This window comes from Canis lupus, chromosome 3 (genome assembly GCF_048164855.1).
Source record: "Canis lupus baileyi chromosome 3, mCanLup2.hap1, whole genome shotgun sequence".
In the NCBI taxonomy this organism is placed as follows: Eukaryota; Metazoa; Chordata; class Mammalia; order Carnivora; family Canidae; genus Canis; species Canis lupus.
This window is the reverse complement of record NC_132840.1, coordinates 80,421,279-80,445,128: the sequence shown is the minus strand read 5'-3', so window position 1 is coordinate 80,445,128 and position 23,850 is coordinate 80,421,279. Positions and strand designations below refer to the sequence as shown.

The 23,850-nt window shown below is 43.9% G+C and overlaps 1 long non-coding RNA gene across 4 annotated transcripts; it reads left to right on the top strand.

Moving 5' to 3' along the window:
* The first annotated feature begins 9,736 nt into the window (after window positions 1-9,736).
* Window positions 9,737-17,937, top strand: LOC140631197 (uncharacterized). Of its 4 annotated transcripts, XR_012028828.1 has the most exons (4): window positions 9,737-9,862; window positions 12,008-12,035; window positions 14,037-14,171; window positions 17,052-17,937. It is a non-coding gene; the product is annotated as an uncharacterized lncRNA (long non-coding RNA). The 4 variants fall into 4 exon arrangements; XR_012028827.1 differs by lacking the exon at window positions 12,008-12,035 and having other exon boundaries at window positions 9,743-9,862; XR_012028830.1 differs by lacking the exons at window positions 12,008-12,035; window positions 17,052-17,937 and adding an exon at window positions 14,621-15,996 and having other exon boundaries at window positions 9,743-9,862.
* Window positions 17,938-23,850: the final 5,913 nt, after the last annotated feature.

Below are 23,850 nucleotides of genomic sequence, written 5' to 3'. Positions count from 1 at the left end.
ATTTATTGGAGGTGATTATTTCACAGCAAAAGAGAAAACTGGTATCTCCATACAGGGAAGAAGGAGGCAGAGAAGTATAACCAGTTAACAGCTTACCCAGGGCACTCAGGAGCCTGGTGAAGCTTTGAAATAATACCATTAAGTACTTATGTGTTACACACACACACACACACACACACACATACGTCACTGATTTTTGTTTTCTGCATATTTACGAACAGATCTTTCCCTTTCCGTCCTCTCATTGCCATGGAATTTAGCATCCTCTCTTCCATCTTTACATCCCTTTCTCTGACTTTTTGAGATCTCCCTTCTTTATCTCCTAGAAATTCCTTATTTCATCACTTGGCTAATGGCAGCCCACAAGAAGGGAGGAGATGCCCTCTACCTCTGCCTCATCAGAAACTGTCTCTTCCCCTGATGACACTTCTGTGCTATGATTACATCACTTCTCCTCAAGCAGAATTTTCCTCTCCCAGCCTTGGGGATCCACCTGGATTCCTAGCTTATAGTTGAGCCCTATTTGATTGACTGACTTTTATCTCAAAGTTTCCTCAAATTCATGCTTCCAGCCTTAGCATTCTATAATACCTGATTTTCCTCCTTGGCCCCCACTTTCCTTTTCCCAGTACCCCTTAACTCTCTAAGAGAGAGTTAACTCTCTTAACTGCCCTCCTTTGGCACCACACATAATTCATTTTATATCATATATTTCAGATCTATGACTTGACAGTATTCAGGAATGAATCTCTTTTGCCTATTGCTCTGAAGTTCATGTAAGTCTGTCACAATCCCTTTGCTCATGATGCTCTCTCTTCTCACCACTGCAGAGTTCTGGGAGAACACTTGTTAGCCCAACTCTTCATCTCTGAGAGTGACTAGGTAGGTGCCCAGTTGTGTCTTTATGTGTATGGTTGGAAGATGTTTGGATAATGTGTTAGCATTTTCAGTTTGCATCTCCAGTGTTGTCACATAAAACAGTAAAAACAAAATGATGTTTTTTGAATGGAAATTCACTTTCCAATTCCAAGTTATCATTATTTTTATTTATTTATTTAATATTTATTTAGAGAAAAAAAGATTTAGAGAGAGAGAGACAGCACATGCACAAATGCATGCATGAGCAGGCAGAGGGGCAGAGGGAGAGGGAGAGAAAGAGAATCCTCAAGCAGACTCCCAGCTGAGCATGGAGACTGATGCAGGGCTTGATCCGAGGACCCTGAGATCATGAGCTGGGCCAAAATCAAGAATAGGATGCTTAACCAACTGAGCCACACAGGTGCCCCAAGTTATCATTATTTTTAAAATAAATAGATCTACTCTGCACAGGAAATACAGCAAAATAGCCAGAAAATCATTGGTAATTAAGAGATTTTCACATAATGACCTTTTTAAATAGGCCCATGGGGCTGGAGGTGAATATTACCAGGATCTGAGGAATGAGACCTCAGCTTAGGCAGATCCCACATATGAAGAGGCTTCACAAAATGAAGAACTCCAGTGCAGCACCAATGGTCTTAGGCTCCTGGGCTTTTCCCAGTACCCACAGGACTTGTTCCGGTGATCTAGCAGGGACAGAACAGTTTCTTCTAAATCAGGGTTTAAGAAAATGGTCTGTCTCTTTTCCTTCAGGCCAGCAACCAGCATAGCCTTGGGTAACTGAGACTAGATGAAATCAGGGAAGTTCTACCCTCTGAAGGGATGTGAAGACATGACTTCACAGATAGTATGAGAAGGTCTGAGAAAGAACATAAAAGGAGTGTATCTGGGGAGTTTTTATGTGTGTATTCTTTTCTATCATAAGACTCATGATCCCCAACGATTTCCTGGGACTCTGAGAATTGTTTGAAACCTCCACAGTTCCCTGGATAGTTCCCTCCTTTGATGCCAAGGGCCAGAGAAGAGAGCATGGACATTGACATGACTAAGGAGGTAAGTTTAGGATTCAAGGGTGTCAAAGTAACCAATCATCTACCCATTGTTCCTAGTATGGCTTACCACTCAAAAAAAAAAAAAAATCTCCTGTACTTTCAATATGCTGTATCAATAAACCTAGCTCTCACCTGGAAAACTCATTCGAAGAGTCACCTCGGCTAAGGAGAAATTAGGGAATCCTTTTCTGCTTTCCATGGGAAATTCACCAACGCACAAAGGCCATGCTCAGAGGCGTCTCTGCAAACTGCAGAAACTCCCATGGTGGCACATAGCTCTCTCTATTGCTCAGTTTACAACATACTATTTAAATGAATCCCTCCAGATTACAAAAATAATCTCTCTCACTTCAGAGAGACCAGTTGACCAAAGCAGATTTCCCCCTTGATATTTCCTCTGTGTGAGTGTGCAAATGTTTAGAGTTTTTATACTGGTGAAAAATAATAAACATACCAAAAATAGTAGAAAACATAAATGCAATCTTAAATCACTGACCATGAACCAGGTCATGAAATTGAATATTGCCAAAACCACAGAAAATTCCCCACACCAAGCACTCCTTCCTAATGACATTCTCCTTTTTCTTTACCTAGTGGGAAATGTCCTTTCTCTTATGGAATTTAACCATTGTTTGGTTTTATAGTTTTACCACACTATATTTTTGCTTGTTTTTGGATAATTATATAAGTGGAATCAAATGGTATGCATCCTAGGAATCATTCATGTTTTTGTATAAAGCTTCACGTTTTTTCTATGTTGTATTCCGTTGTGTGAATTTTAGGGATGAGAACTTTTCAGTACCAATGGGAAACATCAGTTTAGATATTCAAGAAGCCTAAAAAATCCTAAGCAAGAAAAAATTTCAAATTCAGCATTATAGTGAAATTTCAGAAAGTCCAAGAAAGTGATAAAATGTTAAAAGTAATCAGAAGTAATAATCAAAAAATATAATACATGCAAAAGAGTGGCAGCTGAATTCTCAGTCAGAACAATGGAAGCTAGAAATTAGTGGGATGATATCTTCAATATGCTGGAGACAGGGAACTGCCAGCATAGAATTCTATATCCAGGGGCACCTGGTAGGCTCAGTGGTTGAGTGTCTGCCTTCAGCTCAGGTCGTGATCCCAGGGTCCTGGGATCAAGTCCCACATCAGACTCCCGGGAGAGAGCCTGCTTCTCCCTCTGCCTCTCTCTGTGTGTCTCTCATGAATAAATAAATAAAATCTTTTAAAAAATTTTATATCCAAAAAAAAAATTATTCCGTAATAAAGTGAAATAAAGACATTGCTAAGCAATAGTAATGCCATCAACAAATCTTCACCTAAAGAAACCAGATACTATCAATAAACATTTGTTAAATTGAATTGATATGTTAGTTTTAACTAGTCAAGCCTGGAGGACAAACGTGTACATCTATGGATTTCTGTAAAAATAATAATAATAATAATAAGAAGAAGAAGAAGAAGAAGAAGAAGAAGAAAAAGAGCTTCCTTTCTCTCTCTCTCTCTTCTTTCTTTTTTGCAGGAATCCACAAATGGGCCTAGAGGGTACTGGGTAAAATAAATCAAAGAAAGAGAAAGACAAATACCATATGATTTTTTTATATATGAAATCTAACAAAAAAAGAATAAATAAACAAAAAGCAGAATAAGACCTATAAATACAATTATTTTTTTGTATTTTTCAATTTGCCAACATATAGTATAATACCCAGTGCTCCTCCCATCAAGTGCCCTCCTTGTGCCCATCACCCAGTCACCTCATCCCCCCACCCACTTCCCCTTCCATAGTCCTTTGTTTGCTTCCCAGAGTTAAGAGTCTCTCATGGTTTGTCTCCCTCTCTAATTTTTCCCACTCAGTTCCCCTCCTTTCCCTTATAATCCCTTTCACTATTTCTTACATTCCACATATGAGTGAATAATAAAAAATTTTTTTTTAATTTTTATTTATTTATGATAGTCATACAGAGAGAGAGAGAGAGAGAGAGAGAGAGAGAGGCAGAGACATAGGCAGAGGGAGAAGCAGGCTCCATGCACCAGGAGCCCGACGTGGGATTCGATCCCGGGTCTCCAGGATCACGCCCTGGGCCAAAGGCAGGCGCCAAACCGCTGCGCCACCCAGGGATCCCAATAAAAAAATTTTTAATTAAAAAAAAAGACCTATAAATACAGAGAACAAACTGATCGTCATCAAAATGGGTGAAGGATGGGATGCCTGGTTGGCTCAGCGGTTGAGTGTCTGTCTTTGGCTCAGGACGTGATCCCGGGATCGGAGATCGAGTCCCACATCAGGCTCCTTGCATAGAGCCTGCTTCTCTCTCTGCCTATGTCTCTGCCTCTGTGTGTGTGTGTCTCTCATGAGTAAACAAATAAAATCTTGTAAAAAATGGGTGAAGGAGGTACAAGCTTCTAGTTACAGAATGAATAAGTCACAGGAATAAAAAGCACAGTGTAGAGAATATAGTCCATGCTACTCTAACAGTGTTGTATATGACAGAGAGCAACTATACTTGTGGTGAGCAGAGCATCACTCATAAACCTGTTCATTCACCATGTTGTACACCTGAAACTAATGTAGCATTGTGCATCGATTACACTCAAGAAGGAGAAGATGAGCTTCTGAGGCAAGGCTGCCATCTGTACAGGGTCCTCCCTCTTCAGACCTAAGTCCTTCAGCCCATGCTCTAGCAATCCCAACCCCATAATCCCCCTCCATGGTCAGGCTTCTTGAGTGTTCACAGATGGGTCCAGTTGTTCTTACTGAACCCAGAAAAACACAGACATGTTATCTTTGGGTCTTGTATCCTTGATACTCAAGAGGCTCATGAAAAAGAATCACCCAGACACAGTAAGTATGATATACAAATTCATCTAAGGCATCTACTAAGACTAAATTAAAATGAAGCCTAAAAGGTGCCATGATGATTGAGCACATAGAGGTCATTTATGTCCACTGTGAAAAGAATAAAGGAGAGAAGAGGAAGCCAGATAAAAAGGAATAAAGAATAAACTATCTAGGGGTGCCTAGGTGGTGCAGTCGGTTAAACATCTAACTCTCGGTTTCAGTTCAGGTCCTGATCTCAGGGTCCGACTTCAGCATAGAGTCTGCTTGGGATACTCTCTCTCCCTCTCCCTCTCTCTCTGCCCCTCCCGCTCATTCACACGTGCTCTCTCTCAAATAGATAAATCTTAAAAAAATGAAATATCCAACAAAAAAGTTAAAAATTGAGTTTTAAATAGTGCAGAAGATATTAAGCATCTAGGAATAAATCTATACAAGTGGTGTAATTTCTCTGAAGAAAAATAGCATAATTAAGAAAAGCCAGCTAAGATCCAGAAATAAATGGAGAAACAGACCATGATTACTGAATGAAAGATTCAATAATGTAAATTAATTTCCTCTAGGCCTATAGATTCAATGAAGTCTCAAAAAGAATCAAACACGCTATCAAAAAAATTTTAGTTCAATACAATTCATTTTTATATAGTTTAAGAATCTCAAGAAGTTACCAAACATAGTACAGGGAGTCTCTGTGTATTTTTAATCCATCTTTCCCAATGAAATAAGCATAACGTATTCTACAAACTAGGAAACAGATATTGGTAAAATACTATTAACTAAACTATGTACCTTATTCAAATCTCATCAGTTTTTATGTGTACTCATTTTTTGGTGTATGTTATTATGAAAATTTGTCACATGTATAGATTTTTCAAATAACCACCAAAATCAGGACACATAACTAACTTTTCCATCACCACAGAGGCCCTACCATGCCACTCCTTTTCAGATTCTGGAGCCTGATAGCCACTGATCTCTTCTCTACATCGTAATCTTATCGTTCAGAGTATTATAAAACTGGAATCACATAGTACGTGATCCTTTGAGATTGGATTTTTTTCACTCAGCATAATATCCTTGAGAGCCATCCAACTGTTATGTGTACCAGATTCTTTTTAAATGCAGAATAGTAATCTGTTGTATGGAGGTACCAGAGCTTGACTATCCACTCACTCACTGAAGAAAGACTCGGGTTTTTTTTTTTTTTTCCTGTTTAAGACTAGTACAAATAAAGCTGTTATATTCTTTTTCAGGTTCTTATGTGAACATATATATTTTTCCTTCCTCTAGGGTAAAAACATGCTAGTAAAAAAAAGCTAGACATAGAGTGTTCAAATATATAGCAGTCAACAATTAGTGATATTTCTAGAGACAGAGAGCCAACCAGTAGTTAAATGGGTAGGAGATGAAAGAGTGTTGATTACAGAGGGGCATGAAAATGCTTTCTGTAGTAATGGAAATGTCCTGTATCTTGATTAGGATGGTAGTTATACAGTGGTGCACATATATCAAAATTCATTGAAATCTTCACTTTGAATGGGCTCATTTTGATATGCACAACCTATACCTTAGTAAAATTGACTCAAAAAAGTGTTTTGTGCATGAGTCTCATTATAATTTTTCCTTGCATTGTTTCTATATGATTTCTCTAGGGCCCTGATGCTGCCTACAGGTGCTAAAGTCTCTCTAACAAGAAATTCCAAGCCATGAGAAGGATGGATCTTTTTCCTCATTTTGTTCATGAGAGTTCATAGAAAGCTTTCAGTTTTGAAGAAAAGGAATAGGGTCACTTGGGTTCAAACTTCAGTCCCATAGAAGCTTTGATTAGCATCCCATCTTCAAGGTGGAGAATCATACAGTAGCGACAACAACAGACAGAGAGAATCAGAATGTTCTGAGGACTGAAGTGCTCAGATAATGTCTTTATGACCAGAATATGGAAGAACAAAGACTCACGAGACTGACAATGGGTAGCATGTCCTGTCTTTCCAAACATGGACACCACAAATCCATTCTGTATCTTCCTGCTTGCACTGAGCCTGCAGATCAAATGGAGGGGAAAGCTCAGGTTCTTCTCAAGTCTTTCTGCTCTGGAAGTTGTGTGTGGTTTTCTAGATTCCCCATCATGTGTGAGGGTGTTTTGAAGCTCACTCTCGAAAGTAACTCTCCCCCCAAGATTTTCCTCTCTGGTTTCTGGCATGTCTCCTGTTGGACTTAACCCTAATATTTTGCCCTGGGTCATAAGAACTTGTCCAGTTACCTTTCAATATTTTCACAGAAAACTGCTTATTGGCCCAAAGCAGTTACAAGTCAGGTGAAATAAAGACAACAGTAGAAAGGTAAAAACAAACAAACAAACAAACAAAAAACACGATTCTTTGACAACAAGGTCCATTTTGCTTCTGCTGGAGCCAGGGACCCACATCAGGAATGGAGCCGGTTGGGACAAAGGCTAAGTTTTAAATGCCACAAAGCTCTCCTACTCCGGTTAAGCTGCCTTATCATGACTCATCGTTCTCCTGGTTGCTGTAAAACTTAGATAAAGTTGATTCTGACGATCTGTGCTCTTCTCACTGTTTCTGTGAAGGGACTGTCCTTTGGAGCTCCCTCTTCTGCCATTTCTGCTGACGCCACCTCCAGGTCTCCTCAAAACATATGACATTTAAAAATAATTAAATAGTTTATATGTACTAATTTAGTCCTTACAATTCTTCCTGATAGATGCTACTATTTTATTTTTTTCTGGGGCAAAAACTGAAGATAGAAAGGCTGAAGGTCACACACAGGGTCACACAAGCAGCAATTGGAGAATCCAGGTTTAAACAGAGCTTTGTCTGCCTCCTGACACTATAATGGCCAACTGTGGAAAGAGAGTAGCAGGTTTTCATAGATTATAAGAAAGTGGTAAGATTTTTTTTTTAAGATTTTATTTGTTTATTCATGAGAGACAGAGAGAGAGAAAGAAAGGCAGGGACACAGGTAGAGGGAGAAGCAGGCTCCACTGATGTAGGACTTGATCCCAGGACTCCAGGATCACTCCCTGAGCCAAAGGCAGATGCTCAACTGCTGAGCCACCCAAGTGTCCCAACCGTGGTAAGATTTTTAAAGACTCTTGCAATATTCCTGTGTTTGAAGTGATTGGCAGCAAAACTCCAACACTGAAAAGTATATGTAGGGAGAGGATGCTTTGTGGCCTATTTCATGGCCAGGTATAAATGGAGAAAACCTCCAAAAGATGCAGTGGATGGTGGGAATCTGGGGAGGAAAGAGAGAGAGTTGAGCCCCTGATTCATTGCAGGGGAGTCCAAAGGGCCCTGGGAAGCTCCCAGGGTGGAGCGATGCTCTCTGCTGGTTGCCCCTCTGCAGATGACTCCACCCAACTAGCCCCCTAGGCTTGCATGATGGAGAACCTTCCTCAGTCCCTGGCCAAAGCCACATTCTCTCTTGTACATGCTTCCCCCACCCTCTCTTCCTAGGAAAGTGCCTCTACAACTTCAGGTCCTGGTATAAATGTTCCTTCTTCCGGGCCTCCTCCTCTGACTCCTATGTGTTTCCTTTTTTTTTTATTTATTTTTATTTTTTTTATTTATTTTTTTATTTTTTTATTTTTATTTATGATAGTCACACAGAGAGAGAGAGAGAGGCAGAGACACAGGCAGAGGGAGAAGCAGGCTCCATGCACCGGGAGCCCGATGTGGGATTCGATCCCAGGTCTCCAGGATCGCACCCTGGGCCAAAGGCAGGCGCCAAACCGCTGCGCCACCCAGGGATCTCTCCTATGTGTTTCCAAGGCACAACTGAGAGCCACGATAGGAACATAGCCTTATCTTTGATTCTTCTTCCTCTTCCGTTCCACATTAAGCCAGTGACAGAGTCCCATCTGTTTGTCTTCATGCTGTCATGACTCTCATTCCCTTCTCCATCTCCATTTTGCTGTGTTGTTACGGCCTTCATGTCGCTCACCTGGAGCCCATTCTTTTCTCAGTATGGAGGCATGGATTGAGTTCCAACCACTGAAATGGAGTCCTTTTTTTTTTAATTTAATTTTTTTTTTTTATTGAAGTTCTATTTGCTCATCCTATCAAGTGCCCTCCTCAGTGCCTGTCACCCAGTTACTCCAAACCCCCTTCCACCTCCCCTTCCACAACCCTTTGTTCATTTCCCAGAGTTACGAGCACTGGAGAAGAAAGCTTTGCCTCTGCTCCTTTGAGGAAAGGAAGGCTGTTATTCCAGAGCTGAGATGCCAAAGCTGCAGGGAGGAATGAAGGAAGAAGGATCTAGGAGCTGGAAGGAGAGATTTTAAGCCCTTCAACCTGAGAGCAGATGCAGAGGAAGGAGTAGCATGATAAAACTGCAGAAGGAGGAAGGAGGAATTGTGTAAAGTCAAGAAGAGGAGCCCTGAAAGAAAGGCATCCCCTGAGATTGCCTCGAAACAACCAATAGGGTAAAGTCCCTTTGCATTACTGTATGGAATAACTTTTCCCACTGTAGACCTATCAGTAGATGGAAACTATAATGCTCTGTTCACTTATTCACTTGAGGTCGGGTTAATTAATAAATATCTAATGAATATGCGAACCATATCCTTTTTTGAACCTGATCTGACAGTCACTAGCAACCCACCCCACATAAACCCCAGAGACCTGGTTTATTTAGAGGGTTGGAGGTCTAATACAGTAGGGGATTTAACTCCAAAATGGAAGGGCCCCTACTGGGTCATATTATTTACTCCCATTGCAGTAAAGTTAGAGGGGCATCTTCATGGGCTCATATATCTAGAATAAAAAACTGTATCTCCTTCACAGGAAACCAATGTGCAAACTAACGTGCTTCCTTATTCCCATAAATCCGTGGAAGACCTCAAATTTCTCTTCAAACAACAGAGGACTGGAGGAAGATTTTAGTTAACTATCAAAGGTCTTTTTATTCAGGCTTCTCTTATAATAACCTTATTTGATTTTTTCTGGCATCTCCCTGACTGGTGCCAAGACTCCTTCACTGCCGTGGCTTCCAGCCAGCAGATGACCCTTCCTACTCAAGGAGGTTCATATATGTTGTCTACCTTGGATTGGCTGCCTCTGCCTTTTTGGTAACTCCTTTATTTAAACTCCCCAACTGGGGCACCTGGGTGGCTCAGTGGTTGAGCATCTGCCTTTAGCTCAGGGCGTGATCCTGGGTCCAGGAATCGAGTCCCATGTCAGGCTCCCTGCAGGGAGCCTGCTTCTCCCTCTGCCTGTGTCTCTGCTTCTCTCTCTGTGTCTCTCATGGATAGATAGATAAATAAATAAATAAATAAATAAATAAATAAATAAATAAATAAATAAATAAAATCTTCATAAAAAATAAAAATAAACACCCCAACTGACCTATGTTGATCCACAGGTAGGGACACCTCTATGCCCCTATTCAGCAGGAAGAAGTTACAGAAGATGAGACCTTCCACCCTCAGCAACTTTAAAGATTTCAGGGTCAAAATTGCTCAGGGGGAGATGATGTGAGAAACAAAGGCAGAGAGATTGTATGTAAAATTAAGTCTCCTTATAACCTGCAGCCCCTCAACAAATACTTGAGATAGGTAGATTATAACATTCCTCTGGGATCCTACGAGTCTTCTTTAACATATGAAAGTCCTTTTGGAATTTCCCTTATCTTTATTTCTCCCAACCACAAGGTAAAAATCACTTGCTCATAATCCTGGAGCATCAGGGAGCAGCAGGTAGCAGTGGTCAGCTCTTCCTATGCACGCACAGGTGATTTTAATAAAATCACCATTTTGCACCAAAAAAGAAAAAAAAAAGAAAGAAAGAAAGAAGAAAGGAAGAAAGAAGGAAAGAAGGAAAAGAAAGAAAGAAATGCATCCCCTGGTCAGGGCCTGCAGCGCTGGGGGAAGTCCGGTTGGATCCATGCTCTCAAGGAGGGGTAATAATGGGGGAGGGGGATTCTCATAGCTCCAGACAGGGTAGGAGGTAGGTTGTGGACATCGAGGTCCAGTGCATGTCCTCCTGACAAGTCCAGGACCACTGTTCCAGGAATAGCCTTGGACCCAGCCCTGGGGGTTAGAGAACAGAACATCTTCTCCTTGGGGCACTGAGCTGAGGTGGTTTCTGATCCTTGAAGGCCAGATGGGCAGCATTTGAGAGGTGAGAAGCTTAATCAGATGAGGAAGAGGGGCAAGGAGCCCTGCAGCTCTTGGCCCCGTTCAGAGGTGGGCAGGAGAGGGGTAAGAGGTACATTTAGAAGCTATCTGTCTACTCCAGGAAGAAGAAAAACAGTTCTTATAATTTCAAAGATTTATTTTTTTTAGATTTTATTTATTGGTTTATTTGAAAGGGAAAGAGAGAGAGAGAATATGAGAGCACAAGAGCAGAGAAGGGAGAAGCAGACTACACGCTGAGCAGGGACCCCACGTGGGGCTCCATCCCAGGACCCTGGGATCATGACCTGAGCCAAAGGCAGATGCTTAACTGACTGAGCCACCCAGGCACCCTGGTTTCGGACATTATGTCCAAATGTTGCAGATCTAAGACTAGAAAGAGGATGTCTTAGAAATTCCCTGAGGATGTATGCTCACACATGGTATAAGGAAGGGACACCCTTGTACTACCTCCATACTCCCCTCCTGGACCCAGAAATGTTCCTCCCCCAAACAGAAGTCTGGCATACTTGTCCAAAGGTGGTCTGAGGAGGACTCTCTGCCCAGGTCCGCATGGGTACCCATGTCCCCATAATTTCAAATTGGTTGCAATAGCCAAGTTTAGTATCACAGGTATAATGGGGCATAATTTGAATCATAATTTCTTTTTCTTTTTCTTAACTCTCAAGTGATTTTTTTGGTGTTCAGTACTTGCCAGCAGCTTACCAGCATGTCTTCCGTCCCACCTCCTACCATTCAGTGTCACCACTTGGCTTTGTGGAATGTTAGGCTGGGGGCCGTCTTTTTGGCACTTCCCTTATGCCATTATGCTGAAGCCCTCTGTTGCGGGCTGCCCCTCAGAAGGCCTTAGCAGGCACAAATCCAACTGCACTCCTTCAGGAAGATTCTCAGTGGGCTGCTCAGTCAGGACAGAGGCTACAGTGTAAAAGCCAGATTGCAAAACTGTGCTTATTTAGCTTCTATACGAGTCGGCGAGAGAGCTGCACCAAACAACCAGAGCAGCACCACTGCCAGAAGTAATAGTGATAACGATAATAATACCTAGTGGCCTGATCAGGTTTTTATTTTTTTTCTTTTCAGCACCAAAAAACCTGAGGCTATGGATATGGTAGGACTTGCTCAGTCCTTGGTCTTCTTGCCCTATTAAGTATCTCGTTCAGTGATTGCGTGTCATGGCTCTAAATGCCCCCTGTATGCTGATGACCCATAGATCTTTACTGTCCTCCCTCAACCCTTCTCTACCTTCTCTTCATCTCCATTTGATTGGGCATCTCGAATTCAACATATCCAGAATCATACCACTGATTTCATATCCCTTCTCATACCAACATCATACTCCCCACACAGTCTGCTCCCAACCTCACCCAGCCCCCACTCTACTTCTCTCTGTCTTTCCTAATACCTTGTATTTCCTGAATATTCCTTCTCTCCTTCCCCCACTCCCCTCCTCCCTCACCCCCAACATGAAGATGGCTCTTTAATCCCCTACCTATGTAAAGCTATCCTGGCATTTGTTTGAAAGGTGGTTAAGATTCAAGGGAGCTGTCATTGAAAAAAAAAAAAAAAAACTTTCAGGGCACTGAAAACTCTTTTAGCATTTGGAACATCTCCTCCACCTAGCCTCATTTTTCTCTAGTAAATTGTTAGCACCCCTGGGGACTTATGTTAAGAGTGCCCAGGACACTGGGACAGGGCTGGGCCAAAGGCAGGAGCTCGCGAAGCACAAGTGAACTGATTGTTGCCTGTGTGCAGATATTTCTTGCAATGCCCACGCAGAGGGAGAGCTGATATGCCAACTCTCTCCCACGTCAGCTAGGAAGACGTGGGTTTGGTTTAACAGTTCATTAAACATATTTTGAGTAGCACCATTGGCCAGGGCCAGGCAATGTAAATTAACCTGAACCCTTGAGGCAATGGCTCAAGAAAACATATTCCCTATGTCCCAATCCCTCAGTCCCGGTACATTGGGAGCCACAGTGGAATGGTGAGGCACAGGACATCCTGAGCCTGGGGCTGAGAAAGAAGCCAGTCAAGGTGGGTGTAGGTATCTGCCCATGACGGGCCATCCCATCAACCTGCCACTAAAAGTTCACAGCGACCACCTTGGGGAAACAAGCTCAGGAAAATGAAGAGAGCATCCCAGAAAGGGAAAGGGGAACTAATGAAGAGAAGATGCCAGAGGGTGATGGGATAGACCTTCAACCCCACCCCCAGGCTAAATGAAAGTATTAAACCCCAGTAAGCTAGAAACAAGACCAATGCCTGGGTGGCTCAGTCAGCTAGCATCTGCCTTCAGCTCAGGTCATGATGCCAGGGTCCTGGGATCGAGTCTCACACCAGGATCCCTGCTCAGCAGAGAGTCTGCTTCTCCCTCTCCGCCAACCCCTCCCCCTGCTCATGCTCTCTCTCACTCTCTATCTCAATTAAATAACTAAAATCTATTTTAAAAATAGAAACAAGACAAAGCCATGAAAAAGTGAACTTTGTCCCAACACCAAGCCTGTGTTATACGAGGCTCTTATACGATAGAGCTCCTCCTTCCTTAGCCCTCAACACATGCCCAGAGCATACCCCAAAGAATCCTTCTTTTTTTTTTCTTTTAAAGATTTTATTTATTTACTTGAGAATGAGAGAAAGAAAAAGAGAGGGAAGGAGCAGTGGGGAGGTGAGGCAGAGGGAGAGAGAAGCAGACTTCCTGCTCAACAGGGAGCCTGACGCAGCACTCGATCTCAGGACCCTGGAATCATGAACTGAGCATGAGGCCGATGCTCAACCAACTGAGCCACCCAGGTGCCCCAAAATCCTTCTCTCAAAGGGACCACCTCCACCTTAGCCAGTTGCTTCTCCTTAAAATGGCCATTGCCCCATTCAATGTGATTCTTTCTCTCTCTCTCTCTCAGATAAATAAAATCTTTTTAAAAATTTAAAGTAAACAAACAAAATATCTCAGTAGGAATTAGCTTCTCAAATTTATTTCTTAGCCACGGCAACAATTTAGGGAGATGGCACTGAGTTCCGGGGTCCAGAGGGAGCCGTGAAGAGCTGGGAAAGGGCGAAGAGCCCCGCTCTGAGGACCCCCAATGCCTCCTCTCCCTCGGATTCTCTGCAGGCTGTTGTATTTGGACACTCTCCTTGAGTCCTGACTACAAAGACAATGAGAAAACCCCCAGACTTGGATTCCTGAAAAGTCACTTCTCCTCTGGCTAAAGATGGCCACATGTTTTCACCCTCCTCTTCTCAGCAGGTGAGTTTGCCATAAATAGTATGAGATGGGGAGAAATTTGGGCTTGGGGTGGGCTGGTGTTACATCCAAGTAATAGACTTTGAAGCCCCACCCCCATCTCCAAGTGTGCCCCAACCACCCCAAATTATTGAAGACTGAAGAGACTGTTCAGTGTGGTCCCAGCAGCACAGGGCTCTGAGAGTTCTCACCCCCTCAGGTCACACCTTCTCAGAGCCCTGTTTCCTCACCCCTAAAACAACCAGCCTATCACCTCCATCAGAGGTCTGTGGTTGAGAGCAAATGAGAGAATGGACCCTTGTTCTGACCCCTGGCCCCCAGGCGTTTGGTCTCCTCAAATCTACTGTAGCAGCGCCCTGGCCTCCATCCTAAGCGATGCTGCCAGAACCTGCAGTTCCCTCCTGAGAAATGGAACTCCCCGTGCTTTGGGTGATGACAACCATCCTTCTCAGGTCCTGAGAGAGAAGAGTGAAAGCTGGCAGTGGGGAGGTGGGGCTCAGCAAAGAGGCCTAAGGAAGAAACAGTACAAGAGGCCCCACGGAGAAAGAGAGTCGTTGCAAGACAAAACACAGAAGGCGGCCTTGCAGCCTGTGGCTGGTCACAGGACCTGGGAAGGCAGGTGTGTTTGCTCAAAAGACAGTCCCCAGATTGCTCTGCTTTCTCCACAGCTCTGCACACTCTTCTCTCCAGTGTCTTCGTCCCGACTTCCTTTCAGGGTGCAAAACCTCTTGGGCACCACCGCCCTCCTCACAAGGCTGTATCCATGACCCTGAGAGCATACGCAGCAGAATCAGATCCATTGTGCTTCAGATCTCAGCTCTTCTCTTTATGAAGAGTCTTAGCTTCAGCATCTATAAATGGGGATGATCCCTGATGCCCAGACTTGTAAGGGATCATGAGATGTGCAAGGTGCTAAGTGCAGTGACACATGGGACTCCCAGGAGCCCTCAGCTCCAGGCTAAAACTCCCTGAATGTGGTCCTCTCTGCAGGACACTGCCTCACTGTGCAATTCAGCCTGACTGGACTTGTGCCAGACTTCCGTGGGCAGTTTCACACAGTGTTTCTCAGCCTGGAGCCACCTTTTACTCGGCCCCCAGCCCACGGGCAGCCAATTAGAAATACTAGCAGGATGCCCACAACTGCTCCAAGGCTTTACATATATTAACTCATTCAACCATCACAGCAAGCTTATGCTGTAGCATCCACAGCATTAGTTTCCACCAATAGTATCCAGTAGTATCTCCAGTTTACCATTCAGGATACTGAACCTCAGAGAAGTTACTAATTTGCCCAAGATCAGAGCACTAGGAAGAGGTTCAGCAGGGATTCAAATGCAGAACGCCTGGCTCACAACAGGATCTTCTTACCCAGTAAGCTCCATGCCTCCCTCCTCCCCTTTCAATAATGAAAGCAGACTGATCTGCATCCCGGCCTTGAGACCTATGACCAGGTGTGCTTGCCTGGTCTCTTACACGCTGGCCTCTCTGGCTCTCCTTGCAGACATCAGGGCTCCAGAATATTTTCACATTCAACTTATTGACATCTGCTCAGACAGCAGAGTTACCTCTGTGCTTCCAGTGGAGAGGAAACAGAAAAAAATACTAAGTGAGTCCCTGCTCTGTCAGAACCATTGGGCCTTTGCTTTACACACATCATCTGGCCTAGTGATTAAAAGCTGCATGGGCAGGGCGCCTGGATGGCTCAGTAGGCTTAGCTTCAGACTCTTGATTTTGGCTCAGGTTGGGATCTCAGGGTCCTAGGATAAGATTGGGCTCCTCACGCAGCGGGGAGTCTGAGGACTCTTTCCTTCTCCCTTTGCCCTTCTCTCCTGCTCTCTCTTTCAAAAAAAAAAAAAAAAAAAAAAAAAAAAAACTGCATGGTTGGTTGAGTGAAATAAGCCAGAGAGACACAGCATGGTACCACTTATATGTGGAACCTAAAAAAAAAAAAAAAAAAAAAAAAAAGTCTAATTTATAATTTATAAAACAGACAGTGGAAAAGGGGTTCCAGGGGTTGAGGAAGGGGGAAATAGAGACAAGTTGGTAAAAGGGTACAAACTTTCAACTCTAAGATGAATAAGGTGAGAAGATCTAATGTAAACCATGGAGGCTACAGTTGACAACACTATAGTGTATAATTGAAATTTGCCAAGAAAGTAAGTAGGACTTAAATGTTCTCACATCCCCCACCCCCACCACACCCCACACCTGCCAAAAAGATAAATATATGAGATGACGGATATGCTAATTATCTAGGTGGGGGATAGGGAAATCCTTTCACAATGTGTGTATATATGTATATCAAGCCACCATGATGCATACTTTAAATATTTTCCAGTTTTGTCAATTTTAATTCTATAATGCTGAAATGTTAAAAAAAAAAAATGCTGCATGGGTTTGGGGACAGGCCCAAGCTGCAATCACAGCTCTACTCCCTAGCATTTTTTTTTTTGATAAATTTATTTTTTATTGGTGTTCAAGTTACCAACATACAGAATAACACCCAGTACTCATCCCGTCAAGTGCCCCCCTCAGTGCCCGTCACCCATTCACCCCCACCCCCGACCCTCCTCCCCTTCCACCACCCCTAGTTCGTTTCCCAGAGTTAGGAGTCATGTTCTGTCTCCCTTTCTGATATTTCCCACACATTTCTTCTCCCTCCCCTTATATTCCCTTTCACTATTATTTATATTCCCCAAATGAATGAGAACATACACTGTTTGTCCTTCTCCGATTGACTTACTTCACTCAGCATAATACCCTCCAGTTCCATCCACGTGGAAGCAAATGGTGGGTATTTGTCATTTCTAATGGCTGAGGAATATTCCATTGTATACATAAACCACATCTTCTTTATCCACTCATCTTTCGATGGACACCGAGGCTCCTTCCACAGTTTGGCTCTTGTGGACATTTCTGCTGGAAACATCGTCTACTCCCTAGCATTTTGACTTTGGCAAATCACTCAAGCTTTCTTAACCTCCATTTCCAAACCTGTGAAATGGGTAGAAAGATGCCTCAAGAAGAAAACAGTCCAGGGTCAATGTCTCAGGAATTTTTCTCCAAGGCCTCCATCAGAATTAACTGAGGAACCACCTTGGTCCTCCAGAACCAGAAGACATGTGAGATCCAAGCAGCATGACCTACCCTGCTCCTCACGTCCAAGGGCTTCTGTGACCAGGGCATAGCTATTGGAAGAGTCTCCAGGAGAATGAGGAACACCTGCCTCTTGGCTGCAACTACTCACTAGAGCCACAGAAGGAGGGCAGAGCCAGTCATCTATGGGCCCCCCAAGCTTTGGAAAAGGACTCACCTGACATTTCTATATCCATATGTGGGGTAGGGGGGCAGTCTTAGAAAAGATGATTGCTTGCTGCTTAAAAGATTGTATTAGCTCAGAGAAGAGCAAAGGGACAATGAAAAGCCCCTGAGATTCAATATTGATATTTTTATTCCTCCTAGATGTTTAGTATTTGAATCCTTTGAATTCCTGTCATTATATAGTATAAAATTAACCTAGAGGATTTTTTTTGTCTTCATTAAAGATGGTTCTTTTTCTCCTTAGAAGATAGCAATAATAATGACTAGAGGGGTGCCTGGGGGGCTCCATTGGTTAAACATCTGCCTCAGGTCATGATCCTGGGGTCCTGGGATCAAGCCCCGAGTTGGGATCCCTGCTCAGTGGGGCTCGTCCCTCTCCCTCTCTCTTTGCCTCTCTCTCCCCACCCCTGAGCTGTGCTCTCTCTCTCTCTCTCTCTCAAATAGATAAATAAAATCTTAAGAAAAAAAAAAAAAGCGACTATAGTTTTCTAAGCACCTTCCCTGGGTTGTAAACACTGCAAATACATTATCTTAAGTCCTCACAAACCAAACTATAATAGGCAAACTCATACGGTGTTTATATGAGTTTGTTTATACTGCCCGACAATGGGCAGTCCTGAAGGATTCCAACTACCAGAGAACACTCAAAAAGTCATAAATACATTGCTATTGATTAAAGATATTGACTTTTTAGTTAAAAACCCCACAAGGGGGCAACCCTCTAGGGTCCCCTCCCTGTTCGAGAGCTTTGTACTATCACTCAATAAACTTTGTACTATGGCTCAATAAACTTTCCTTTGCTGCCAAAACAAAACAAAACAACCCCCCCCCAAAAAAAAAAAACAACCTCACAAGGGAAGCACAGATGGCTTCACTGGTGAACTCTGTGAAACATTTCAGGAAGGTATACTAATTCTAGAAAAAGTCTTCCAGAAATTTGAAGAGGATTTGTCCTAACTCCAGAATTACCTTGATACCAAAACCAGATAAAGATATTATGAGAGGGGCGCCTGGGTGGGTCAGTTGGTTTAAGCATCTGCCTTTAGCTCAGGTTATGATCTCCGGGTCCTGGGATGGAGCCCCAGTCAGGCTCCCTGCTCAGCAGGGGGCCTGCTTCTCCCTCTCCGTCTGCCACTCCCCCTGCTTGTTCTCTCTCTCTCTCTCTGACAAATAAAAGCAAAATCTTAAAAAAAAAAAAAAAAAAAAAAAGACTATGAGAAAAGAGTCTGATCTGTGACATAGGTTCCCATCTCTAGAACTTCAAATGCACCTCATGTACCTTTTTCTGATTATAGAATGAATGTCATGGATCTTGATTCTGCTCAGTCAAATCCTACTCTCCTTTACAATATATCCCCTCCAGAAATTGTTGTTCTTCTCTTCTAGTCAATGGTGACTAATGTTCTTCCTGTGAGTAGATTTTAGTCTTATTAGGTGGACTATACATGAAGCCATCCGAAAGTTGAGTCCTATCACTGTGTTATGCAATTTGGCTGAGTTGAGGAATCCAACATAACACGGGGATGCGCCATGCACTTGTATGCCTACAGGGCAAAGCCTGATGCCAGGGCTCAGTGGGGCACTTGGTAGCATCACACATAGAAAGTTTAATGAACAGAGAAAATGCGGAGTCTGAAGGTAGCTCCCATCTCAGCTTCACTAAGATCCCTTGGCTTCTCTGGAATGAGGTTGTCACTCTCCTGTCTTCCTCTGAGAGTACGGTCATCCTTTTCCTGTGCAAGTTCCTTGGCTGAGGCCCTGGGTTGGCTGTGGAGAGGGGAGAGGAAGCACAACACCCACTCTCTCAGAGGCAGGGCCTCCCAGTACAGGAAAATGAGCTGCACCTCTCACAGTCCAGCATATGACTCAGAGTAGGAGACTACAGAGGAGACCACAGCTTCTTCTTCATCCCACATCCTGTCTTGTGTTCCATTACCGAACTCTTCCTGAAGCTTGATTGCCTGCCTCACCATCCTCTCCCCGACATACATGGATTGGCCCCTGTTCCTCCTGTTCCCAGGAGCCGTCCTGGTTTTGTGCTGGTCTTCCACAGACAGTGAGTCCCATGGCAGACAGGCAGGGGGGCAGGGTGAGGGGTTCAGGGAGTAATGTCCTAGAAAGTCCTGACAGTGTTGGTGGGGTCCAGGCCCTGAACCTCTGGCTGCTGCAAACTCTCTCCCCCCACCCCACCCATGGAAACTCTTCCTGGGGACCCTGCCACTGCTGCTGTCCAGGAACTTCACCAAACTCTAACTCCAGGAATGGTGTGAGGGGAAGGGATGACGCAGAACCATTGGGGTCTACAGGTGGACAAGCTAGAGAGCTATGTCACCTTTTGTTTCAACTAAGACCCAGGTCTTGATAAGTAATTCAGAAAAGAGATCCTCCTCCTTCTTTTCCCCCACTGGGCCCTGGGTCTTCTCTCTCAGCCAGCCTAGCCTATCCCTACCAGCAAGAAATGCTCATTTCAGTGTTCCCTTCAGAAGCCACAGCTGCATGGCAGGCTGATCCTGGAAAGAAGGGAGAGGGCGACCCGGTAACCATGTGACTCTGAAAATCAGACTCCTTGATAGATCCAGGCTCTGCAGGGAGGGTTCCCAGAGTTTAGATGAGGGAAGTCTGGAAAGTCCAGGGTCCTGGCCTCAATCTCAACATCTGCAGTGGTGCCCCCCTCTCTCGCCCCTCTCCACTTGGCATCCCTCAGTCTCACCCTATGGTTCTCACATAATGTCCAGATCCTACAGAGAGACTTTGCACCTCCTGTGATGAATTTGTTGGCAAGAACTGCAGAAGGAATTTGGGTTCCTGTCGACCCAGATATCCTGACTTTGCGTGCCAGACCAAAGAAGTGTACACTCAACATTTCACTGGTGGTAAGATGAGGGCAGGAGAAGGAGGGCGATGGGAGATGGAATTTTATGATTGCTCTGGGAAAAAAGTGGGGAGGAGGGGGCGATCACTAGATCTGAGGTCAGAATTGTCTAGTCTCACCAGGTCAGGCTTAACTCAGCCATCGTCTAGGGCATGTTACTTGCCTTCTCTAAGTTCAAATGACTTCGTCTATATAATGACTGGATGTTACGGTTGATCTCCAAATTCTCATTCATTCCTGATATTCAGTGACTGAGTCTCTAAAACAGTACAATTGTTGCAGCTCCTTTGCTGAAAACATGTGAGGGTGTTGGGGACAGGGTGAGTTGTCCTGGAAGGAGACTGTCCCTTGTACAGAGGGAGTGCAAGTCTCAGGTTCTGCCTTGAGGGGGACGGGACGGAAGGCAGGCACTGCTTTCTCGACCACATTCCCTCACGTTCCAAGTCCAACCCGGGTTTCTCTGTTATTCTTCAGGATACTCCTATCAATATTCCATCCTAGGCTGTCCCAAAAAATGTGTGGAATATGTACGCATCAGCAGGGGGGAGAAAATCGTGTTCTTCTGTTGTAATGGAAGCTACTGCAATAGCTTGAATGTGAAGGAGCAAGTTCCATTCAACCTTGACCCATTACAGAATTTAGCCTGAGATAATCAGCTAATTTGCAGGGATCTCCTCCCGACGGCATCCCGCCCATCCTTCCTGAACAAACATCAACATCCATAAATGCCTTTGCTCTCAACTGCCACCCACACTGTCTCCTAAGAGCCGAGAGGCCCAAGAGAAAGGAACTGTGGATGAGGACGGGATGTGGTGCAACTTTGAAGCACCATCCGGGCCCAAGTACTATCCAGCCAGCCTGGTCGTCTGGTTCTGCTTTTCTGGTTGGAGGCCAAACCCCAAGTCTAGGTGAAGTGAGAAAAGAGGGGAGTCTGTGCTGGAACACCTGAGGACCCCGAATAGCAACTCTAATGAATAACAAGACTCCTGGGCTGTTTCAATAGCGAGCCAGATAAGAAGGAAGGATGCAGGACAGAGAAAGGCCTGGCAAAGGTCCCCAAATCACTGCTCAAATGTCTAGATCCTAAATCCCACCAGGCCAATGACACTCTACACCTGGGGAGGTCCCCGAAGCAGGAAGGGCCTGACAAGAGGGCCTGGTTTTCTATGGGGCATCCTCTGCCTTCTTGGGATTGGCTGGGGTGAGGAGGTGTGAAGGAGACACTGGGAAGGGACATGTTCTGGTCATTGTATGACTTAGTATTAAAGACCACATGTCCTGAAAAAGATTGCCTGAATTTGAATCTCACACCACTCTCTTTTACGAGCCCTAAAGACCTTGGGCAACTACTTAGCTTCTCTGCACCACAGGCACCTCTCACATTACACTGTGAATATGAGGATTGAGTTCATAGCTTTTAGGTATATGCCAAGCACAGGTGTTTTCTGTTTCTTAGCAACTATATTACAAGTGCTGGGCTGGTGATCTTACACATCACCCCATAAACCCTCCAGTGCAATGAGGTTATTACCTCCATTTTATATATAGGTGAAAAAATTGTAGGCCAGAAAGGTTTATTAACTTTGTAGAATGTGCACAGCAGGTAAGTGACAGAGGTATCCGCCCACATTCATTCTATGCTCTAGAAGTGAGTGCCCTGTGAGGGTTCCCAGAGCATTGGCACAGTCAGCATCATAACTGCAGCCCAGTCGTGGCTTCCCTTCCTTCCCTCTGATGGCCCTGGTCTCATCTCCTAAGGCTGGCCCAGGCCTCCCTTCCCCTCTCAACCCAGAACTGTGCCATCAGGCTCTGCTCTAACTCACTCCTGAGTCCTCTTGACTGTGTGGCCCAAGGAGGTGGGAGAGCCAAGTGGTGGAGGGTACAAGCTTCAGCTTCAAACAGAACCAGGTAGGCAGCAGGGCTCTGATACTTGCCGGCTGCAGGATTCTGGGCCAGAAGACACTTAGCCACTCTGATTCTAAGCTTCTTCTCCTGTAAAATGGAAGTTCTACATCTCCTTTTTATTGTCCTGTGACCATAAAAGAGATGGTATATATAATGCACCCCCAACACAGTGCCTAGAACATTGTAATGCCTCAATGAATGGAAGCTGTCACTATTCTTCCTACTTGCTAGGCATTATATATAATTTATCTCCTTTAATTTGTAGGTTAGTCCTGTTTACAGATGAGGAATCTGAAATAGACAAAACCATTCACCCAATGTCATCACACAGTTGTTACAGCACTGAGATGAGCTAGACCAAGATAGCAGGTGACAAGCCAGGGTGCTCTATTCAGCTCCACAGACTCCTGGGCCCAGGCTCCTTGCCCGAGTTCTGACCCGGGTTCCAGCAGATGGCACGAAATGCCACAGCCACAGAAAGTCAGAAGCACCAGAGCAGAACAGAGGGATCTGGGCTCTAATTGCAGCTCACCCATCAGTAACGTGGGACTTTGAGAATATTCCCCAAGCTTCTCAAGCCTTCATTTCTCCCTCTGCAAACTAGGGGAGATGGAAACGTCCTCACATGGCTGTTGTGAAAATTAAATGATAAAATGCATGAAAAGCACTTTACATAGTGACTGGCACACATTAACTACCTAATACGAAGCCCTCACTGTCATTAGTCATAATCGAGTTATAGTATAGCTCCTAAATCAGAGGGTTCTGTGTCACAATAACTGAATCAAGCCCACATCAGTTATTTTTTTAATTGTGGTAAAATACAAATAACACAAAATTTACGAGTTTAACCATTTTTTAAGTGTACAGCTCAGTGACATTAAGTATATCCACAGCGTTCTGCAGCCATTTCCACCATCCATTTCCAGAATGTTTTCATCATCTCAGTATCTCTGATATTTTTATGTAGAGTTGAGTATAAAGTCATTTGGGGTCAAATCAAAGTATTTTTAAATGTTATCAGTCCACCCAGTCATTAAGATTTTTCTAAATATGTCACTATATCTTCAGGCAAAAATTGCTATTATGAAGTTAAAGGAAGTAAATACAGAATTAATTTCTTGGTCTAAAAGTCAAAATTATTTTGATACTAAAGGATGCCTCTTCCCAGACCACCTGATCCATGCGGATAACAATCAAATAAGAAAAATATATGCCAGTATTGCTTTCAATCTACTGATAGGGCTGTCCTGAATTACCTGGCTAAAGTGGGGAGGGAACCGTCTGCTTCCTGGGGGCTGTGGAGTTGCCAACCCCAGCCTCACTCCAAATAGCTTCTGCAAAATCAGGTATTCACACTGCTAACACAACACCCGGCAAGCTGTGGTCCTCGATGTCATCTACACTTATAGATTTACTTTTTACTGTGTATATTTAAGATTTGCGCTTTCATATTTCTAGGTTTCTTGGGAAGGGAAAGAAAGCTAAAGTAAGGAGGTATAGCAAGAGGGTCAGACTATAAAGTAACATTTTATACATAACTAAGCCAAATCGTTTTTTACTTTAAATGATACTTAAAAGACA